Here is a 22,651-nt window from a genome sequence, read left to right on the forward strand (position 1 = left end):
TACTCAGAAATATACATAAGCTTAAAAGCATTTCTTAGTATGCACAATTATTTTGGGCAAGTAACACCATCTAATCTAATCCAGTGGCTCTGCTCTCCTGCTGCACATTAGTACACTTGGGGAGCTTTTTAAACCTTGGAGCTTCATCGCTTTCTAATCAGCTCACTTCATAATCATCCCTTCCAACAGAGGCTCTCCAGGTGTGGGCCCCACACCAGCAACTTTAGCATCACCTGGGAGCTTGTTAGAACTTCAGACTCTTGGCCCAACCCCACACCTTTTGAATCAGAACTCTGGGAGTGAGTTCGCTCATTCTGTTTTCACAAGCCCTCCAGGTGATTCTGATGTGTGTGAAAAAGGTTGGAGAACCACTGATTTTTAGCACTGAACTCTGACTCTTTGCTGTTGTGTCCCAACAAAAGTAGGTATTTCTCTCTGGTACATCGCTACAGCAGAATGTATCATTTTGGGCCCAGGGTCTTCTGCTCCTTATCAGTTTTCGCGGGGTCACTACGTAGAATGAGACTGAGCCTCCTGAAGATGGGGACTATGATGATATTCCATCCTGGACTCCTGTTCTTCTCTTGCCCTTAGAACCCCATCACTTAGCACAGGGCCTGGCAGGAAGTAGGTGTTCAGTAAGGGTAAGAATAAAACTGTGGGGGTCACTCAGGCCAACTGAAAGAAGTAGATGCATTAGTCATGGTGTCTTTTCCTTCAACTGTGTTGTTTCAACAGTATTCATTAAAATAAGTACTTTTTAGAAATTTATTTTTAATTGGAGGATAATTGTTCTAGTGATGGGGGTTTTGAGTAGTATGCTGTGTTTTGGGGAGAAGGCCTTGAGACGGGCTTTTCAATCATTGCTGAGTCCAACTAGTTTTTCAGTAGCAGTGACTGCTTTTTTAGTCCCTAGCATCGACTCCAAGACCCATTCTCTACTGTTGTAAGCTGTCACTGTAAGCAAATAAGAACTCAAAAAAAAGTCAACTTACATTACATTAATAATGAATCACAGAATACTTGTTTTCTTTCCTTGCTGCCAAACTCACATGCATGTGTGTGTACACACATACACACACACACACACACACACACACACAGTTGGAAGCTTGCTCCAATGGCAGGAGGGCTAGCATACCGGTAAAGAAGGTGAAAGCTGAGTTCGGGCTGCTTGGGTTCAATTCCACCTCCACCCTTTACTAGATGTGAGACTTTGTGTAATTTATTTAATCTTTCCATACCTTATTTTTCTCATTCCAGGAACAACTTGACTTGTCTCACAGTCTTCAAGGTAAAACTGGTGTCCTTTACCTCCACTGATGAGAGGCTACTCAAGCATTAGCTTCATGGCTTTCTCACTTGTATAAACCCTTTCGTGGCCCTGGGAGGGGCCCTGGTATTATAATCACGGGTTCCTAAATTTTTTGTAAATTTGCAAAAGTAGGATATTTGACCGTAGTTGTATAAAGTTGCTAGTTTTTTTCTCTCAGCCATCTCCTTTATCATTCTTCCCTGTTAAAGGGCATCGGAGCTGTCACGGCCACTTTTGGGATCTGGCTAAGAGGAAGTTGGGGGGCTTCCCTGGCGGCTCAGATGGACTACAGTCCATAGGATTGCAGAGTCCGGCACGACTGAAGTGACTTTCACACACACAGGCAGCAGTGTACTTGTCATTTTTTATTTTCTTTAAAGAAATTAGCCCCCCAGGCTCCTCTGTTCATGGAAGTTCCCAGGCAAGAATACTGGAGCGGGTTGCATTTCCTCCTCTAGGGGATCTCCCGACCCAGGGATTGGACTCCCATCTCTTGTGTCTCCTGTGTTGGCAGACTGATTCTTTCCCACTGGGCCAGCTGGGGAGCCCGGACAGAGTTCTACACAAGAGGTTTTATAGCAAATATTGTCGAGGGGCCTGAGCGCCAGATCTGGCCTGCAGACCTGGGCTCCAGGGCTTCTGTTTACCGGTCACTTCAGCTTTCTAACCCTCAGTTTCTCCCTAACCCTCAGTTTCTCCCTTCAGTAGAACTTGTCTTGTAAGGACATTTGTAAGCATCAAATGAAGTGATTTCTGAAACAACATATTATAAACTGTAAATTATTACAACTCAAGCTTTTTTAAAAAAAGACAGAGATATGTGTACTGCAAATATCTTCTCCCACTCAGGAGCCGGCCTTTTTTATTCACTTAATAATGTCTTTTGATGGATGTAGGTTATTGTGTGATAAACATAATTTTGATAAACATTAAATCATAAAATTTTAAAAGTGCATTTGGCAATTTTTTTTGTATGATCACTGTTTTTTGTGTCCTGTTTAAGAAGTCTTTACCTAACCAAAGGTCATGAGGACATCTGCCTAAAAATTATTATGTCCTAGAGTTTTACTGTTTTGCCATTCAAATTAAAATTTCTTTGGGATTGATTTTTGGATATGATGTAAGGTGAGGATTAAGATACATTTGTTTTCAACATGGATATTCAAATGACCTAGATCCATTTATTAAAAATACCTTTCCTTCCTCCTCTGTATTTTCAATGGCACCATTGTTATAAATCAGATCAGGTAGCCTCATATATTTGAGGATGTATTTGGACTCTATTCTGTTCAGCTTGTCTAGTTGTCTATCTTTGTACCAATCCTTCATTGTTTTAATCACTGTCCCTTTAAAATAGATGTTTTTATTTTGTAGTATAAAGTCACTCAACTTTCCAACTTCTTCAAGATTTTCCTATCAATTCTTGATCCTTTTTACTTATATATCCCTTTAGTAAGTTACTCTTGCCACAAATTTCCTCTAGGATTTTGATTATGATTTTTTTTTTGTCTATACATCAACATATTTTCAGTATTGAGATTTCCAAATCATGAACATGCTTTGCCCATTTATTTAGACCTATAATTACTCTCAGTAATACTTTGTAGTTTTCTATGCAGGGGTCTTTTTATCTTAAAGTTTTTTTTTCATGAGTATGTGATGATTTTGGAAAAGACCTTGATGTTGCACAAGATTGAGGGCAGGAAGAGAAGGGGGTGACAGAGGATGAGATGGTTGGATGGCATCCCCATCTCAGTAGACATGAGTTTGAGCAAACTCTGGGAGATAGTGAAGGAAGGACAGGGAAGCCTGGCATGCTGCAGCCCATGGGGTCACAAAGAGTGGGACTGAATGACAACAACATAAATGGTATTGTTTCCAACTGTTTGTTGCCAGTAAAATGCAATTGCATTTTATTTTAATCACCTTGTAATTAGCAACCTTGCTAAATTGACTTTTTAATTCTAGTATTTATCAATAGATTAAAAAAAAAACCTTTTCTATGTATACAGTCATGTTACTTCAGTTCAAGTTTTATAGGCTACCATATATTGGCTATTCACAGTACCACAGGAGCACCAGAAAATAAGGATTATCCTTGACTGGGGGATTTGGGAGGCTACTTGGGTGAGGTTGAATTTAAGCTGAGCCCTTTTTTTTTTAGGGCTCAAGACCCTTTAAAGAAAGTGGAGATTATGACAGGGGGAAATGCTTGCTATTTAGTTTGACAACATTTATGGAGATATCTCTAGATGTTGAGTCATTTTCACTGCACTGCAAACTAGTGTTTCATATGCAGCCCTGATCCATTTAATTACTTGAAATTCAGAGGGTGCCTTACAGTAATTACAGTGATGATCAATTAAACAGCTTTCAGTTTGGGGGCCCCTCCCTCACAACATTTCCACGCACAGTTTCTTAAATTTCCAAACTCAAATTATTTCTCAAAGAAGTAAAGCTTAAAATCACTTCTTTCCTTCTCACTGTCCTTCCTAGTAAAATGAACAAACAAGTAAAACTCCATTTCCTTGGAAGAACACAAATGATGGTAGCATTGATATTACTGTAAATTAGAGAATGTATTAATATATAAGCAAAATAAAAGAAGCAGGCAAACGAAAACCCAGAATTGGCTGTATTTTATTTTGTTTTGTTTTGACAGGAGATAGTATTACAGCATACCACTGGATATATATATATGTATCTTTCATTTGTGGAGGTATTGGGAAATGTTTCATGTAGGGAATGGGTTGGGTTTTAGAAGAAGTGGGCAGTGTGATCTGAATAGACAGAAAAGTAGGAGAGGCCATCCAGGTGAAGGGGACTAAAGAAGTGAGGTTGTACATGGAAGGAGGATGCTGTCTGACAAGGACAGAAGGATTATGGGGCTTACCTGAACAGAGTATGGTGGGCAGAAGATAACTTAGTGGTTTATAGATTAAAAACATTCATCCATTAGTTCATACCGACCCTAAGAGGAAAGCAGGGAGCTGTTGTCAGTAAACACTGAATGTTGATTGTTGAGATAAGCCCCTTAAAGAGTGGGAACTGAGGGTGAAAGGCCAGCAGCACTGACCTGGGCAGACCTGGTCTGTAGAACTGCCCGCGTGAATACTGACGGAAGCCTGGCTGAGGATGGGAGTAGCAAGGCGGCAACAAGGAGACATTGTGGGGATAATATTGATAATATCAAGCAAAGTGTGCAGGTGTGTGTGTGGGTGTGGGCACTGTGGTTGGGGGTGGGCTTCGGAGAGGTTAGAGTCAAAGAGAAGGCCCAACGTTCCTGTTCAATTGCCAGGTGGAGGTTAGCGCTGCAACCTGCTAGTTGAGGGGACGAGTTGACATGATGAGTTTAATGTTTTGTCAGCATTTCTAGATAATATAAAAGATTGTTATATTTTATAGTAATAAACATTGAAGTGCACAAATAAGTGATTTATAACCTTTATGAAGTCAAAAAATTTTAAGTCATTTTTTTAATGGTTAGTGTTAAAATTGACCCAAACTCTGTACTGTCTTAGTTAGAGATGACAGAGATGTTAAATTCAGAAAGCTATTGAAAACCAGGTGCATTCAGGTGGGAGAGGACATACTGGTTTTATGAGGACTGATGGAAGGAATTAAGGGTGTTTTATAAAGGGAGAAGAAACATAACAATGTTTGCTTTCTGCAAAAATCTGAAAGGCTGCTCCAAGGAAGAGGTGCTAGACTAATTCCCAGTGCACCCAAATGGTGGAACTGAGGCCAGGGGAAATGTGTTTTTTTTAATATTAGAAGGACATTTTTATAGTCATAACTGACCTAAGATGCAGAAGAGGTCTCAGGAGGCTGTGACAGTCCATCAGTGAGATTTTCAAGAAAGGTTTGTCACTTGATGAGGAGTTGGATGACATGCCCTTCTAACCTCAGGATTCTGTGATTTTATCAGAATTGTTTTCCTTTCAGCAGCTTTTGTATTTTGAACCAATTTGTCACTTTTTCCTGTCACTTTTGATTATAGGAAGTGGAATAAGGGTGGTAAAAACAGCCTCTTGGTTTTATTAGTTTTCTAGACACATTCGCAATAAAAATACAAGAATAAAGTGGTATATACTTTTAAAATTCTTTTTCATGCTTTTTTTCTTTTAATACAGCTTTACTTTCAGGGAACCAAGATATTTTGCTTCACCCCATTAGCTAAGATCTAATCAGCTCCTTTCTATTTTGACTTCTGAGAAAATCAAATTGATACAAACTTTAAATTGAAAGGTTTCATCTACTACTTCCTGCTTGCAGGTACCACCAAGGTTTCTCTATTTAGACCCCAGCTCCTATGTACTTAGAGAGTTTATCTCCAAGGTTCATCATGGGTGGTAAAAGGAGTGTTTGCCTCTGTTAGAGTGATCCAAGTGATTTCTCCATTTGGAACCCGTTTGGGTTGGAGTTCTCAAGATAACTCATGCCATCACTGTTTCTTCAGTCCTTTGCTTACAAGATTTCTTTTCTTTAAAATGAAATGTATGGTGTTTGTGGGAAGTGGTCTGACTCCATCGTAGCTTGGGGCTGACAGGCAACTTCAGATATCTCTTGAAAAAAGCAAATGTTCAGTGAAATTTAGAAATGGTTAATATTGAGCACAGACTCAACTGTTGAAAAACTCTGGTTTTCAGATATTTAGGTAACAAGTATGCCTCCAATATACTGGTTATAGTATTAAAGGAGTTTCTGGGTTCTGTATCAATATGAATCTTATTTTTCCTTACTTGTGCTAAGACTTATCTAGGACTGCCCTCCTGATGATGTTTTCTTTTATAAAATAGTAATTATTGAAACGCTTTCCTTCTTTCCTCCTTTTATTCAATGCCAAATACATTACATTACACATCACAGGAGCTAAATTAATGAATTGAACACTTTCTAGCCAACTTCTCTATTATTTGGAGAAATATTTGTACATTGTACAATAACTAAAGAGTAGCAGTCAAAAACTAAATGGTGTGTGCTGGGGGGGAGTTAAAACTGATTCAGACATTTTGTTTCAAAGGAGGTCCAATTATGTTTTTTTTTTTTTTAATTGTCAATTGTGATTAAAAAACACATAATGTAACATTTACCTGCTTTACCATTTTAATTGTTCAATTCAGTAGTGGTAACTACTTTCACATTGTTGAGCAGTGGAACTCCAGAATTTTCTCAACTTGCAAAATGAAAACTACACCCACTTAGCAACAATTCCTTTCCTGCTTTCTCCCAGCTCCTACAAACCACTATCCTACTTTCTGTGAATTTGACACCTCTAGGTTCCTCATATCAGAGGGGTCATGTAATTTTAATCTTTTTGTGACCTACTTATTTCTCTTGCTATAATGTCTTCAGAGTTCATCCATGTTATGGCATGTGTCAGTATTTCTTTTAAGGCTGAATAAAATCCCACTGTATGTATGTACCACATATTGTTTATCCACTCATCCTTGGACATTTGGGCTGCTTCCATCTTTTGACTATAGTGAATAGCGCTGCTATGAACATAGGTGGGCAAAGGACAGCCTGATTCTTAAAGTAATTATAATAACTCCCCAAAAGAGCTTATCTTAAAATTGTTAAGGTTTAACAAAAATGGTGGCATCTGAGGTGATAATTTCATCACCTTAGAAAACCCATTGTATATAACTGTGAAGGCAGCATCTGGAATATCCTAGATACATTGATTTGTTTGTTTACTTGTTGCAAAGACTATCTTAAATGCCTTTTATCTAATATTTTACTTTTTAAAAAATTGAAGTATAGTTCATTTAAAATATTGTTAGTTATCAGTGTAAGCAAAACACCTGATTCAGTTGGTGTTGTACTTATACATGTATTTTTTTATGATTCTTTTCAATTATAAGATATTGAATATATTGAATATAGTTCTCTGTGCTATAAGTAGATCCTTGTCATTTATCCATTTTGTATACAGCAGTTTGTATCTGCTAATCCAAAACTCCCAATTTACCCTTCCCCTGCCCTTTCCTCCTCAGTAGTCATGTTTGTTTTTTTAATCTATACCTAATTTTTATCCTTGATAGTATTTTATGGCACAACACTTTTGTTTTTCTTTTTTAGAATTTCATGAACAGATATCCTCTCAAATCTATAAATACTCATATTTACCTTAACTCATGTGTTAAGAACAACAAACACCAAAGCATAGGCCAACCCACATCAAAAGTAATAAAGATTGTATCTTAAACTAGCAAGAATCAACATGTGACCACCTTTTTTTCCCTTTATTTTCATGAGATCTCTCTTTGAAGTACATCTTGCCTTTGAGATAAAGTTGCAAGCACACAGTTTTGGGGAAGTAGTAATCAATATAGAAGTTGAGGGGATTAAGTAACTTTCTAAGATATAGCTATTAATACCTCATTTTTCGTCAAAAGAAACAGAAGAGGAGCACATGAAGGAAGAGGAGGAGGAAAGAAAGGAAGCATTGTTTCTTTCAATCCATTTCTCTTTCTAAGATGCTGTACTGTAGAAAATCAGCTTCTTTCCTGCTCTCCTGACAATATAATCAGTATTCAGTTACCCTTCACAAGCTTCTCTTTAAGAAGGTTTCACTGTGTTTTATGATTTAAAATGATTTGTCTATGAGGGTTTTATTGCTAAGAGTCAGGTGTTGTAGGTTCCAGGAAGTTATGAACCTGATGCCAACCTCTTCCCCCATCTCTTTCTGTAAACTTGGATATTTCAATTCAGTACTTGTGAAGTGTTTTTAAAGGCATTGTGCTAGGAGTTTGGTAGTGGGTAAGATAAATATAGTTCCTGCCCAAAAGGAACACATGATCTAGTTGGGAAAGTCAGCATATACCAGTGCATTCATGATAGTATATTAAAGTGATCCAGGAGGCTTAAAGGAGGATTAATAAACTGAGAAAATCAGGGAAGGTGTCGAGGGGGAGGTGATATCTGAGCTGGGACAAAGGAGAGGTAATTCCAGGCAGAAGAGTTACTGCCTACAGAGTCATGGAGGTTTCAAGGTTTATGAAATATTTAAGGACACAGTCTCAGATTTTCCATCTGAAGTTAAGGTGCTACAATAATTGATTTCCTGAAATCCTCTCTTATTCTGCTTATGAGTCTGCAAAATACACAGGTATTGGATAATAGTTTTTTTTTGCTCTTGTTCTACTGTTTCGAAACTCTGACATCATTACCAGGTTGGGGAAGTATGGGATAAATCCAGATTTGAAATTTCCTCCACCATCTCCTGAGGCATCGCTAAATTATGAGAACAAAGGACAAGATTCACTGACAGGTGTTGATAACATCCCAAGTAGTATTTTTTCCCCCTTTTTATTCCTCATATTCTGAATATTTTACAATTTTAAAAGAGAACTCTCTGTGGATTATTCGTTTGGCAACTTAGAAGTGTAAAAATCAACATCATTATGAGACTGGTAGAAATTAATTTTATTTGCCTACATGTAAACTGTTTTTTTTCTCTGTCATCTGTCCTTCCTCCACTGCTTCCTTTCTTCCAACATGTATTTGGAAGGAAGTTAAAATACTTGCTTCTAAGGGAGAAGGTTAGATTCCCTGCCTTCTAAGAAATAACCTAGCAGAGGAGCTAAGACATGAATATGACACATATGCATAAAACGCAAGGCAAGAAGCTGCCTTTGCTATAAGAAAACCAGAAAGTGCCCATGACCTTCATAACATGGCAGAGGGGTAAGTCCTGTTAAGAGTTTTCAAGATAAGTTGCCATTATGAAGGATCTCAAGGGGCTTGAATAAGGAACACATTTTCTACCCGATCCAGCTTATTACATTATTAACATCCTTTTGTTCTCTGTTGGAAAATCACAGTTGAGGCTCTAAGACGTTATCAGTGGCTGGTTATCTGAGTGCCTTGGCTCTGCATTCTGGTCAAAACAAACAGGAATTAGCAGGGATTTTGTTCAGATGGCATCAGGCATAAAAGGAAGCTGCGTTTCCCATACCTGCTACTCTGCAGGTGGCTGCAGGGAGTCTCTCTGCTTCTTGGAAATGACACAGAAGGGTTCTACTCCCTGCTGCTGAGTCTTAGTTACAATCATAGTCTGTCGAGACTGTTCCAGCGAGTGCATTTAAGTGCTGCTCAGAATCTCCTCTTGAAAAAAATTTTGTTTCTCAGTATGGTGCTTACATCTCCTCTCACAACACAGTAATGGGGCACGAAATGAAGTGATGTGGAAATCACCATACCTTATTCGTGTGTCTTTCCCAAATGAAGGAAATGTTCACTGTATTGAATAGAATTAACTTCAGATTGCCCTCCATTTTGTTTCTTTTTTCTATCCAGATAATGCAAATTATAGATTGAAAATCCTATGCTGATTTAAAATACTGTCTTTATGTTTATTGAGTATGTAGAATATGTTAGATATGAGCACATATATCATGCCAAAATGTTATACTTACTCTCATTGCTCTCTGTAAATGTTACTGAAAGGTCTCAGGTAATTGCATCATTATAAAAAGAGCTACCATTTATTTAGCACCTACTATATGACATGAACCATGCTGAGTAATTGCTTTATTTTCTCACTTATTCCTCAAAACAATCATACTAGCAAGTGTTTTTATTCCCATTTCCAAGATGGCTACTAAGCTAAGGACAGTAAGTCAGTAATTAACCTAAGATTCCATAGTTATTTAGTTATAGAGTTCAAGTTTAGAATCAGGATTCTGATAAGCCAAAAACTCTTCTCTTGAGACATTTGGTTCTTTCAGATTCTGATATTTTTTACATAAGTGTCTCTCTTTCATGTACAGCTAAAGAGAAAAGTGAATGTGTGTACTGTTTTCCCATCTCTTAATATAGTTACTAGGGTATTACCGTCTTACTTTTGTATTACGCTTTTTATCTCCTATAATTCTAAAATAATTTGGGAAGTTTACAAGGAATTTTAGTAAATATACTGAATTGCCTGAATTGCCATCCTCTAAAATAGGGTCATCTCTAGGCTATAATGAATAATGGGCTTCCCAGGTGGCGCTAGTGGTAAGGAACCCACCTGCCAAGGAGACAAGAGATGTGGGTTCAATCCCTGAGTTGGGAAGATCCCCTGGAGAAGGAAATGGCACTCCAGTCTTCTTGCCTAGAGAATCACATGGACAGAGGAGCTGGGTGGGCTACAGTCCATGGGGTTGCAAAGAGTCGGACACGACCGAAGCTACTTCACACGTAGCACAGCCCTAGGGTATGATGAAACCCATCTGTTGGAATAGCTACACAAATTTCTAAATTTGAAGCCTAATATATTTTCAATTGTGTTACTCCATTTGAGTTGCTATAACAAAAACATTATCACTTATAACTGGGTAGCTTATAAAGCAATTTATCCCTCATAGTTTTGGAGGCCAAGAAGCCCTAGTTCAAGATGCCAGCACTCTGTGACTGGTTCCAATGGATGGTGTCTTCTGGCTCTAGCGTCACATGGCAGAAGGAAAGGGCGAGGAATCTCCCTGAGGTGTCTTTATGATCACCTCCCAAAGGCCCCATCTCCAGATACCGTCACAGTGGACATTAGGTTTCAATATATGAATTTTAGGGGTACACAGACTCTCAGACTATAGCCTCTATGTACAGTAGCTTCCTGCCTCATCTTTTATATTGTACCTTCATCTGTTTATTTTTAGATGAACAAAAAAGAGGATGTATTATTTTTTCCTAAGAAGATGCTGTGGGGTTCATTACTAGAGTATACCCCAGCCTCCTGCTGCGCTGTGTGGACACTGTTGGAGGCCATCTCTACAGTCCTCATCCCAGCTACCTTGATAAAATCATAGACCATCAGAGCTAAAGCAGGCCATGGGGGGGTAGTCTACCCCTTCCTTTTATAGATGACATGTCTGGAGCTCAGAAAGGGGAAGAAAGGTCCTGGGTCTTAGAGTAAATTAATGGTAGAAGTTAATTATTGGTAGAAGCAGAACTAAATTCAGGTCTTTCACTGTTAGTCCTATGCTATTTTCCGTGTATGACCTTGAGAAAGCTTGCAGATTGTCTATACCTATTTTTCTCCTTATGAAAACAGGCAAATGTGTTGACCTGGGATTTTTTAATAACATTTGTAGAGAGCTGTTGAGTTGATATAAGAGTAACACCTTAGAACTTAGTCTTTTGGAGTCTTATGCTATTTATATCCATTTAAGAAAGTTGTGGTAAAACACTTCCATCCACATATAATTTTAATGTATTGAGTTTTAGTTTAATGTAATTAAATTTTAATGTAATGAATTGAATGAATTGAATCTGATTACTACTAACTCTGTTGTACCACACTTACCTAATCACTTTTTATTAAGACATGCAGTTTTAGGGAACTTAAATTGTATCACAGTCATTTAAAGAAATTTTCAGTAGCTCTCTGATGCTTTCAAGTGGAGACACAAATTCCAGAGCAATACATTCTATTCACCATTTTTCTTTTTTTCTTTTTGAGACTGATTTCTATAATGTGTCTCCATACATCTTATTTTCTGAACCCACTGAACTATCAGCATTCTTCCAATACGGTTCGTTCATTTCTTATTTTGTTTGATCAGTTTAGTTTTATGAATTGTGCACATGAGATGTAATAATGCACAAGACACACAGGGTTCCTGTCCCGGAGGACTTCACAGCCTGCCAGAACCCAGCTTTCTGACATGTCTGTGTTTTTCTTCTCCTCTCCTTTCCATTTTGGAGGCCTTTCAGCCTCTCTTCTGGGAGGCCGTGTCCTGCATTTTGTAGAGTGTGCAGTTCGCAAGTCACTTTCTGATGAAACCTTACAAGGTCTCTTCCAGCTGAGAGTTTTGTCCTGCACGTCTCAGCACAGAGTCCACCTCTCATTAGAGGCATTTTATTCTCATGGTTCTCACATCAAATATTGGGTTCATGAACTAGATAGTAAGTTTTTTGAGGAAATAAACAATGGTTGCAACCATGAAATTAGAAGATTCTTACTCCTTGGAAGGAAAATTATGACCAACCTAGATAGCATATTAAAAAGCAGAGACATTACTTTGCCAACAAAGGTCTGTCTAGTCAAGGCTATGGTTTTTCCAGTGGTCATGTATGGATGTGAGAGTTGGTGTTGGAGAAGACTCTTGAGAGTCCCTTGGACTGCAAGGAGGTCCAACCAGTCCATCCTAAAGGAAATCAGTCCTGGATGTTCATTGGAAGGACTGATGCTGAAGCTGAAACTCCAATACGTTGGCCACCTCATGCGAAAAGTTGACTCATTGGAAAAGACCCTGATGCTGGGAGGGATTAGGGGCAGGAGGAGAAGGGGACGACAGAGGATGAGATGGCTGAATGGCATCACCGACTCAATGGACATGAGGTTGAGTAAACTCTGGGAGTTTGTGATGGACAGGGAGGCCTGGCGTGCTGCGATTCATGGGGTTGCAAAGAGTCGGACACGACTGAGCGACTGAACTGAACTGAACTGAAACAATGATTTATTTTCTTTATATCCCCTACACGCTAAGCAATTTGGCATGTAGTAAGTGCCCAGTGACTGAGAGATGGATGCATTGTATGGATAGATAAAAATAGAGTTCAGTGTAGAAGGAAAGGAAAATAGTTGCTTTGGTAGAGAACTAGGCAGTAACTCTCATTTCATCCCTTAGCAATTAAAGTTTTTACACTCACACACACACACACGCATACACACACACACACATTCAGAAACATACACTGGAGGTAAGTTGTTATAGAAACATGGCCACACTCTTTCCCTAGCATGTGATTCAAGTCAGAAGCAAATCCATTTCTTCAACAAATTTTCCCTAAGCTGTGGTTGTTTTAAAAGATCACCTGCAGGCTAATGACTACTCCAGTGATGAGTTGCAACTTTTGGGTTTAATTTAATCTTTGAAGTCAAAGAAGCAGAAGGGGCAATCTAATTAAAGGAATTACTTATGTGACTATCATCTAATACATATATTAAGGGCCATGCCTGCCGTGAAATTACCTGGCAGAGAAGATCCCAAGGCAAAGTTAGTGTCCCGCCTTTCAGCTCACATGTATTCTCGGCATGCTGCGCCAGATGTTTTGCAAGCTGAACTACCTGGTGAAGAAAATTCTCATTAGCATGACGAAGAATTCTGTATTTTGATAATACTTGCATGTTTACAGAGAGAATTATGAGTCTTTTGTCCTATGCGATAACTAGTAAGAGAAATTCCTATGGTTCTTCAGAATCCTGTTTTATTAGAAAATAGATGCTGGATGAAGAGGATGAGGGGAAGTAGGCAGTGAGGCAAGATAGAAAAAGTACCTACCATATGTGCTCACTGGGAGACATTTTGGGGGAAAGCATTAATATTTTTAAATTTATTTCATTGAAGTATAGTTGACTTACAATGTTGTGTTAGTTTTTGGTGTACAGCAAAGTGATTCAGTTATACACATATGTATTCTTTTATGTATTCTTTTCCATTATGGTTTATCACAGAATGTAGGTTCCTGCATTATACAGTAGGGCCTTGTTGTTTATCCATTCTCTATATAATAGTTTGCATCCGCTAATCCCAAACTCCCAGTCCATCCACCCCCACTCCCTCCTTCTGAAAGCATTAATATTCATTAATGAAGATTTTATAATTAATTTAATCTTACCAGGAACAGGTAAGTTTAAAATTCAAGGGTGAGGAAAATGTCCAAAGAAATAAATATAGAATTTCAAATTTAGAAAATCAAGCTAATGCCATCATTTGTCAGGAATGTCATCTTTACCCACTCCCTCAGCAGTCTGAGCTTCTGTTTATGTATATATAAATCAGGTACATAATAATACTAATGATAGTTATTAGCTGATGGCTGTGAGGATTGAATGGGAGTCATGCTCTTCATAGTAGTTTTCATTTTTTAAAAATAAAGCCTAAGTCATGATCTTTAATTAAAAAATTAAATCTTATACCAGAGAAACCACTGGTCTTAGAAGAAGGAAGACTGAACTAGATTTCGTCTTCTGTCACCAGTAACTATGTGATTAAAGGTATGTCTTTCCCGGTCTTCAGTTTCATAATCTTTAGAATGAGGGCAGTGGCCTGAAGGATTCTTAGGATTCCTTTCATTCCGGTTCTTATGTTCTGTGGTTCTGTATCTAAATTTCTGTAATAAAAGTCTACCACTTGTATTTTTCCTAATGATCATAAGGAACAAAAAGATTAAGCGGTTTGCCCAGGCTCTCTCAATAGTTAACAGCAGTCATGCATTAAAATGCACAACTCCAGAACTTAGTGACTCAATGCTGCATTAAGTTGCTCTTCTAGATACATACTTATTACAGTGGCTCCCTAAGCATGAATATTCCGAAAAGAAAATTAAAGGTTGGCATTTTATGAATATTGCCACTACACTTCTTTCAAAATCTTACACACATTTTACTGTCTTTAGGAGAATTGATTAGCAAACCATACACACTTTAATTTACACAGATTGTGCTACAGGGGGCTCTATATCAAAGAAGAAGATTAGTGAGACACATTTAGGCCTGATTCTGCTTCAGAAGCAGAATAAATCTTGCAGCTTTCAAGGAAGTTGTAGTGAGATGCTGTGCTGTGACAGGGCTCAGGTAGGATTATAAACCACGGCGATGTCAGTACTGGGGATTACTTTCTGGTGATTGCAGCACAACAGTGTGACGTTGGGTGGTTAGTGTTTGTTGGACAAAGGCAGCTATACTCCAAATCCTGGTAAGGCATCCCGTGCAGACTCAGAGCTGCTAGCATCCTCTCCTTGGTGAATTTCTGGTTGAGCAATAAGGACACAGAGAGAGAAGACAATTAGTTCAGTGGATCACGGGAAACTGTCAGACCTGGAAAGGGGCGTTAGAACCGAAGTGACAAAGTGGAGAGGACATCCTCCCTTCACAAGTCAACAGTTTTAAGTTCTAGTTTCATTAGTTTTTAGCTACTATCCTGATGAATTGAATTTATACCTCTCTCAATATTTTATTTTGTAGGGGTATAATAATAATCTCCATCATACTTGTTCTATAGGATTTTCGTGAGGATTAAATGCTTGGAAACACTTAAATCAAAAGGTGTGATAAGACTTTTTCTCAAGTCAGTCTCCCAGTTCATGCATAAGATCAAGAAAATGCATGGGCCTTCTCCCAGCCACTCTTTGGGAGTTGTTTGAGAGCATCCTGTTTGAGAGCATCGTTTATATCAGGTTTTCCCACTCTGCCCAACTATATCTTTTCTGTTTTTCATATAGGACTAAAAGGAAGAGCTCCAACAGCTATCACCACCACACCACCATTTCTTCTTCCCCCATGACCACCAGCACCCACATCTCGGGGAGTGATTAATCTATTAGTAAAAGGCTGGGTCCAGACTTCCTGTGTTCAAATCCTGGTCGTTTCCTTTATAACCTTATTACCTTAGCCAGGTTGCTTAACTTTTTTGCTCATCTTTTCCTTGTTGATAATAATGATATCTACTTCATAGGGTTGTTGTGAGAATTAAATCAGTTGTTACATATAAAGTGCTTTGATTAATTCCTGGTAAATAATTAGCACTTAAAAATATTTGGTTTAAAACAAAGAGAAAAAAAATATTTGGTTTAATTATTGTTGCCTCTATCCAGAGTTAGAGAGAAGTGCTGTGTTGTAAAAGATAACCAGTAAGGTTTAGTTCTGAGGACTGAGGGCACCTAGCTATAAGCCATGAAGTAAAGGATAACTGATCATTCTTTTTTGCTTTACTTAACTACCCTGAAGTTAAAAGGAAGATCAAAGGGAATAGCTTTGTTTGTTTCGCATAATTGGTATGATGTGGGTGAGTGTATAAAGTCATAGGATTTTACAGAGGGAGGAAACTTTGGCATTCATCTGGTTAATCTCATTTTAAATATGAGAAAAGGAGACCTAGAGAGGAGGAATAATTTGTTCAAGGTTCCATATTTAATGAATAGCATTAAAGTGAGATTTCAGCTTAAGCTAGGAACAGACTGCTTCTGTTGACTCTCCTCACTCTAGAATTATCTCTTTCTTTTATCTGCATTTTTGCAAAACTGCTTCTTAACAGTCATCTAAGATTGCACACAGGTTTTAAAAAAAAAAAAACCCAAACAACCACAACCTCTAATGTCCATCTATGATGGGAACAGCTTTATTTTGTTTTGGGTCATCTTTGAAGTTAGCTGCTTTGTTTCTTATTCCTCCTCCACCAGCACTCACTCAGAGATACAGGAACCCATTGTGAACCAAAGTTGGAGCATTTAGCAGCTTCAGAGAGTATCATTGGCATCAGAGTCATTTTTCCCCATGACAGTCTTTGCTATAGCTACTAATGTCGTTTCTTTTTCAAGTAAGTGGTCATGTGGAACATTGGGTTGGCCAAAAAGTTTGTTCTAGTTTTCCTGTTACATCTTACAGGAAAATCCAAATGAACTTTTTGGTCAACACAATATTTGAGTACCTTATAATCTATGCTCTTTTCTTGTTTAGAATATCAACAATTAAATGTAATCCCTGGTTCCAGGACACTTCCAAAAGGGTCCTTTAGAGAACTTAAAACATATAGGTCATCAGTTATTCTTTTAAAACTTTCTAATTTTATAATGAGTAAATGGAGACACAAAGGTTAAATGACCATTCTGTAGTCACACAACTTTCTTCTCAAAAATGCCTCCTGGTAGGACACATACCTACTCTCCAGGTTTTTGTTGTTGTTGTTGTTTGTTTTTTAGTTTATTTTTTACTGAAGGATAATTGGTTAACATTGTTTTCTGTCAAACATCAACATGAATCAGCCATAGGCATACATATATCCCCTCCCTTTTGAACCTCCCTCCCATCTCCTCCCCATCCCACCCCTCTAGGTTGATACAGAGCCCCTGTTTGAGTTTCCTGAGGCATACTGCAAATTCCCATTGGCTGTCTATTTTACATATGGTAATGTAAGTTTCCATGTTATTCTTTCCATACATCTCACCCTCTCCTCCCCTCCCCCCATGTCCATAAGTCTATTCTCTATGTCTGTTTTTCCATTGTTGCCCTGTAAATAAATTCTCGAGGACCATTTTTCTAGATTCCGTATATATGTGTTAGAATACAATATTTATCTTTCTCTTTCTGACTTACTTCATTCTGTATAATAGGTTCTAGGTTCATCTACCTCATTAGAACTGACAAATGTGTTCCTTTTTATGGCTGAATAACATTCCATTGTGCATATGTACCACAATTTCTTTATCCATTCATTTGTCGATGGACATCTAGGTTGCTTCCATTTTCTAGCCATTGTAAATAGTGTTGCAATGAACAATGGGATGCATGTGTCTTTTTCAGTTTTGGTTTCCTCAGGGTATATGCCTAAGAGTGGGGTTGCTGGGTCATATAGTGGCTTTATTCCTAGTTTTTTAAGGAATCTCCATACCGTCTTCCATAGTAGCTGTATCAATTTACATTCCCACCAACAGTGCAAGAGTGTTCCCTTTTCTCCACACCCTCTCCAGCATTTATTGTTTGTAGACTTTTTGATGAGGGCCATTCTGACTGGTGTGAGGTGATATCTCATTGTAGTTTTGATTTGTATTTCTCTAATAATGAGTGATGTTGAGCATCTTTTCATGTGTTTGTTGTCCATCTGTATGTCTTCTTTGGAGAAATGTCTGTTTAGGTCTTTTCCCCACTTTTTGATTGGGTTGTTTGTTTTTCTGGCAGTGAGTTATATGAGCTGCTTTTATATTTTGGAAATTAATCCTTTGTCAGCTGTTTCATTTGCTATTATTTTTTCCCATTCTGAGGGTTATCTTTTCACCTTGCTTATAGTTTCCTTTGCTGTGCAAAAGATTTTAGGTTTAATCAGGTCCCACTTGTTTACTTTTTGTTTTTGTTACTTGAGGAAGTGGATCATAGAGGATATTGCTTTGATTCATGTCATCAAGTGTTCTGCCTATATTATCCTCTAAGAGTTTTAGTTTCTGGTCTTATATTTAGGTCTTTATCCATTTTGAGTTTATCTTTGTGTATGGTGTTAGGAAGTGTTCTAATTTCATTCTTTTACATGTAGCTGTCCAGTTTTCCCAACCCTATTTGTTGAAGAGGCTATCTTTGCCCCATTGTATATTCTTGCCTCCTTTGTCAAAAATAAGGTATCTATAGGTGCATGGGTTTATTTCTGGGCTTTCTATCTTGTTCCATTGGTCTATATTTCTGTTTTTGTGCCAGTACCGTACTGTCTTTATGACTGTAGCTTTGTAGTATAATCTGAAGTCAGGAAGGTTGATTCTTCCAGCTCCATTCTTTCTCAAGACTGCTTTGACTGTTCATGGTCTTCTGTGTTTCCATATGAATTGTGAAATGTTGTCTTTGATTTCTTTCATTAGTGTCTTATCATTTTCTGTGTATAGTTCTTTTGTCTCCTTAGGTAAGTTTATTTGTAGATATTTAATTTTTTTTGTTGCAATGGTGAATGGAATTGATTCCTTAGTTTCTATTTCTGATTTTTCATTGTTAGTATAGGGAAATGCAAGTGATTTTTGTCTATTGATCTGTATTCTGAAACTTTGCTATGTTCACTGATTAGCTGTAGCAATTTTCTGATATTGTTTTTAAGTTTTTCTATGTACAGTATCATGTCATCTGCAAACAGTGAGAGCTTTACTTCTTCTTTTCCAATCTGGATTCCTTTTTTTCCTTTTTCTTCTCTGATTGCTGTAGCTAGGACTTCCAGAACTATGTTGAATAATAGTGGTGAAAGTGGACACCCTTGTCTTGTTCCTGATCTTAGGGGGAATGCTTTCAGTTTTTCACCATTGAGAATAATATTTGCTGTAGGCTTATCATATATGGCCTTTACTATGTTGAGGTAGGTTCCTTCTATGCCCATTTTTTTAAGCATTTTAATTATAAATGGGTGCTGAATTTTGTCAAAGGCTTTTCCTGCATCTATCAAGATTATCATACGGTTTTTATCTTTCAATTTGTTAATATGATGTATCACATTGATTGATTTGTGTATATTGAAGAATCCTTGCATCTCTGGAATAAACCCAACTTGATCATGGTATATGAACTTTTTAATGTGTTGCAGAATTCTGTTTGCTAAAATTTTGTTGAGGATTTTTGCATCTGTGTTCATCAGTGATATTGGCCTGTAGTTTTCTTTTTTTGTGTTGCCTTTGTCTGGTTTTGGTATCAGGGTGATGGTGGCCTCGCAGAATGAGTTTGGAAGTGATCCTTCCTCTGCAGTTTTTTGAAAGAGTTTTAGAAGGATAGGCATTAGCTCTTCTCTAAATGTTTGATAGGAGAAGGCAATGGTAACCCACTCCAGTACTCTTGCCTGAAAAATCCCATGGACGGAGGGGCCTGGTGGGCTGCCGTCTCTGGGGTCGCACAGAGTTGGACACTACTGAAGCGACTTAGCAGCAGCAGCAGCAAATGTTTGATAGAATTCTGTGAAGCCCTCTGGTGCTGGGCTTTTGTCTTTTGGGAGATTTTTGATCACAGCTTCAATTTCAGTGCTTGTAATTGGGTTGTTCATAATTTCTATTTCTTCCTGGTTCAGTCTTGGAAGATTGAACTTTTCTAAGAATCTGTCCATTTCTTCCAGGTTATCTATTTTATTGCCATATAGTTGTTCAGAATAGTCACTTAAAATCCTTTGCATCCATGAATTGTCTGTTGTAACCTCTCCGTTTTCATTTATAACTTTCTTGATTTGATTCTTCTCTCTTTTTTACTTGATGAGTCTGGCTAAATGTTTGTCAATTTTGTTGATCTTCTTAAACAATCAGTTTTTAGGTTTTTTTTAAATCTTTACTATTGTTTCTTTCATTTTTTTCATTTATTTCTGCTCAGATCTTTATGATTTCTTTCCTTTTATTAATTTTTTTGGTTCTTCTTTTTCTAGTTGTTTTAGGTATAGAGTTAAGTTGTCTATTCATTGTTTTTCTTGTTTTTTGAGGTAGGATTGTATTGCTATAAACTTCCCTCTTAGAACTGCCTTTGCTGCATCCCATAGGTTTTGAGTTGTCGTGTTTTCATTGTCATTTGTTTCTAGAAATATTTTGATTTCCCTTTTGATTTCATCAGTAACCTGTTGGTTATTTAGAAACGTGTTGTTTAATCTCCATGTGTTTGTGTTTCTTACAGTTTTTTTTCATGTAATTAATATCTAGTCTAATACCATTGTAGTCAGAAAAGATGCTTGATATGATTTCAATTTTCTTAAATTTACTGAGGTTTGATTTGTGGCCCAAGATATGGTCTATCCTGGAGAATGTTCCATGTGCACTTCAGAAGAAGGTGTATTCTTTTGCATTTGGATGGAATGTCCTGAATTAGATGAGATGTCCATATCATCTAATGTATCATTTAAGACTTGTGTTTCCTTATTAATTTTCTGTTTTGATGATCTGTCCATTGGTATGAGTGGATTGTTAAAGTCTCTTACTAATATTGTGTTACTGTCAATTTCTGCTTTTATGTCTGTTAGTGTTTGTCTATGTATTGAGGCACTCCTATATTGGATGCATAGATAATTCAATTGTTATGTCTTCATCTTGAATTAATCCCTTGACCATCATTCCTTTTCTCTTGTAATGTTCATTTTAAGGTCTATTTTGTCTGATATGAGGATTGCTACTACAGCTTTCTTTTGCTCCCCATTTACATGGAATATATTTTTCCATCCTCTCACTTTCAGTCTATATGTGTCTTGAGGACTGAAGTGGGTTTCTTGTAGACAGCATATATATGGGTCTTGTTTTTGTATCCATTCAGCCAGTTTGGGTCTTTTGGTTAGAGAATTTAATCCATTTACATTTAAAGTAATTATTGATATATATGTTCCCATTGCCATTTTCTTAATTGTTTGAGATTGATTTTATAGATTTTTTTCCTCTCTTGTATTTCTTGACTATATAAGTCCCTTTAACATTTGTTGTAAAGCTGGTTTGGTGGTATTGAATTTTCTTAACTTTTGCTTGTCTGAAAAGCTTTTTATTTCTCCATCAATTTTGAATGAGATCCTTGCCAAGTATAGGAATCTTGGTTGTAGGTTTTCCCCTTTCAGTACTTTAAATATATCCTGCTATTCCCTTCTGGCCGCAGAGTTTCTGCTGAAAGATCAGCTGTTAAGCATATGGGGTTTCCCTTGTATGTTACTTGTTGCTTCTCCCTTGCTGCTTTTAATGTTCTTTCTTTGTGTTTAGTGTTTTGTTAGTTTGATTAGGATATATCTTGGCATGTTTTCCTTGGGTTTATCCTGTATGGGCCTCTCTGTGCCTCTTGGACTTGATTGACTATTTCCTTTTCTATGTTGGGGAAATTTTCAACTATAATCTCTTCAAAAATTTTCTCATACCCTTTCTTTTTCTCTTCTTTTGGGAGCCCTGTAATTCAAATGTTGGTGTGTTTGATATTGTCCCAGAGGTCTCTGAGACTATCCTCGGTTCTTTTCATTCTTTTTACTTTATTCTGCTCTTCAGAAGTTATTTTCAACAGTTTATTTTCCAGCTCACTGAGTCATTCTTCTGCTTCAGATTTTCTGCTGTTGATTCCTTTTAGAATGTTTTTGGGGCTTCCCTGTTCACTCAGAAGGTAAAGCATCTGCATGCACTGCGGGAGACCCAGGTTCAATCCCTGGGTCGGGAAGATCCCCTAGCGAAGGAAATGGCAACCCACTCTAGTACTCTTGCCTGGAAAATCCCATGGATAGAGGAGCCTGGTAGGCTACAGTCCATGGGATCACAACGAGTCGAACATGACTGAGCAACTTCACTTTCTTTCCTTTAGAGTATTTTTAATTTCAGTAGTTGTGTTGTTTGTCTCTGTATGTTTATTCTTTAATTCTTCTAGGTCTTTGTTAATTGATTCTTGTATTTTCTCCATTTTGCTTTCAAGGTTTTTGATCATCTTTACTATCATTATTCTGAATTCTTTTTCAGGTAGTTTGCCTCTTTCCTCTTGATTGATTTGAACTTCTGTGTTTCTAGTTTGTTCCTTGATTTGTGTAGTATTTCTCTGCCTTTTCATTATTTTTTTAACTTATTGTGTTAGAGGTGTCTTTTTCCCAGGCTTCAAGGAAAGTTGAATTCTTTCCTTGAAGAAGGTTGAATTCTTTCTTCCTTTTGGTCTGCCCTCCTAAGGTTGGTCCAGTGGTCGTGTAAGCTTCACATAGGGTGAGATTTGTGCTGAGTGTTTGTTTGTTTGTTTGTTTTTCCTTTGGTTGGCAAGGGGGTGGTAATCCTGTCTGCTGATGATTGGGTCTGTATTTTTGTTTTGTTTGTTGCTTGGATGAGGCATCCTGCACAGGGTGGTTGGAAGATGCTGCGTTTTGTATTCAGGTGGTTTTGGTTGTGTGAGTTCTCACTATTTCATACTCCCTA

General features: G+C 37.6%; 1 protein-coding gene across 1 annotated transcript in view; it reads left to right on the forward strand.

The window, feature by feature from the left end:
- The window catches only part of FGF12 (fibroblast growth factor 12), a 396,654-nt gene that overhangs the window by 81,134 nt on the left and 292,869 nt on the right, over window positions 1-22,651 (forward strand). The gene's annotated exons all lie outside the window — the stretch shown is intronic.

The sequence above is a fragment of the Muntiacus reevesi genome, chromosome 8 (genome assembly GCF_963930625.1).
Source record: "Muntiacus reevesi chromosome 8, mMunRee1.1, whole genome shotgun sequence".
Classification (NCBI taxonomy): domain Eukaryota; kingdom Metazoa; phylum Chordata; class Mammalia; order Artiodactyla; family Cervidae; genus Muntiacus; species Muntiacus reevesi.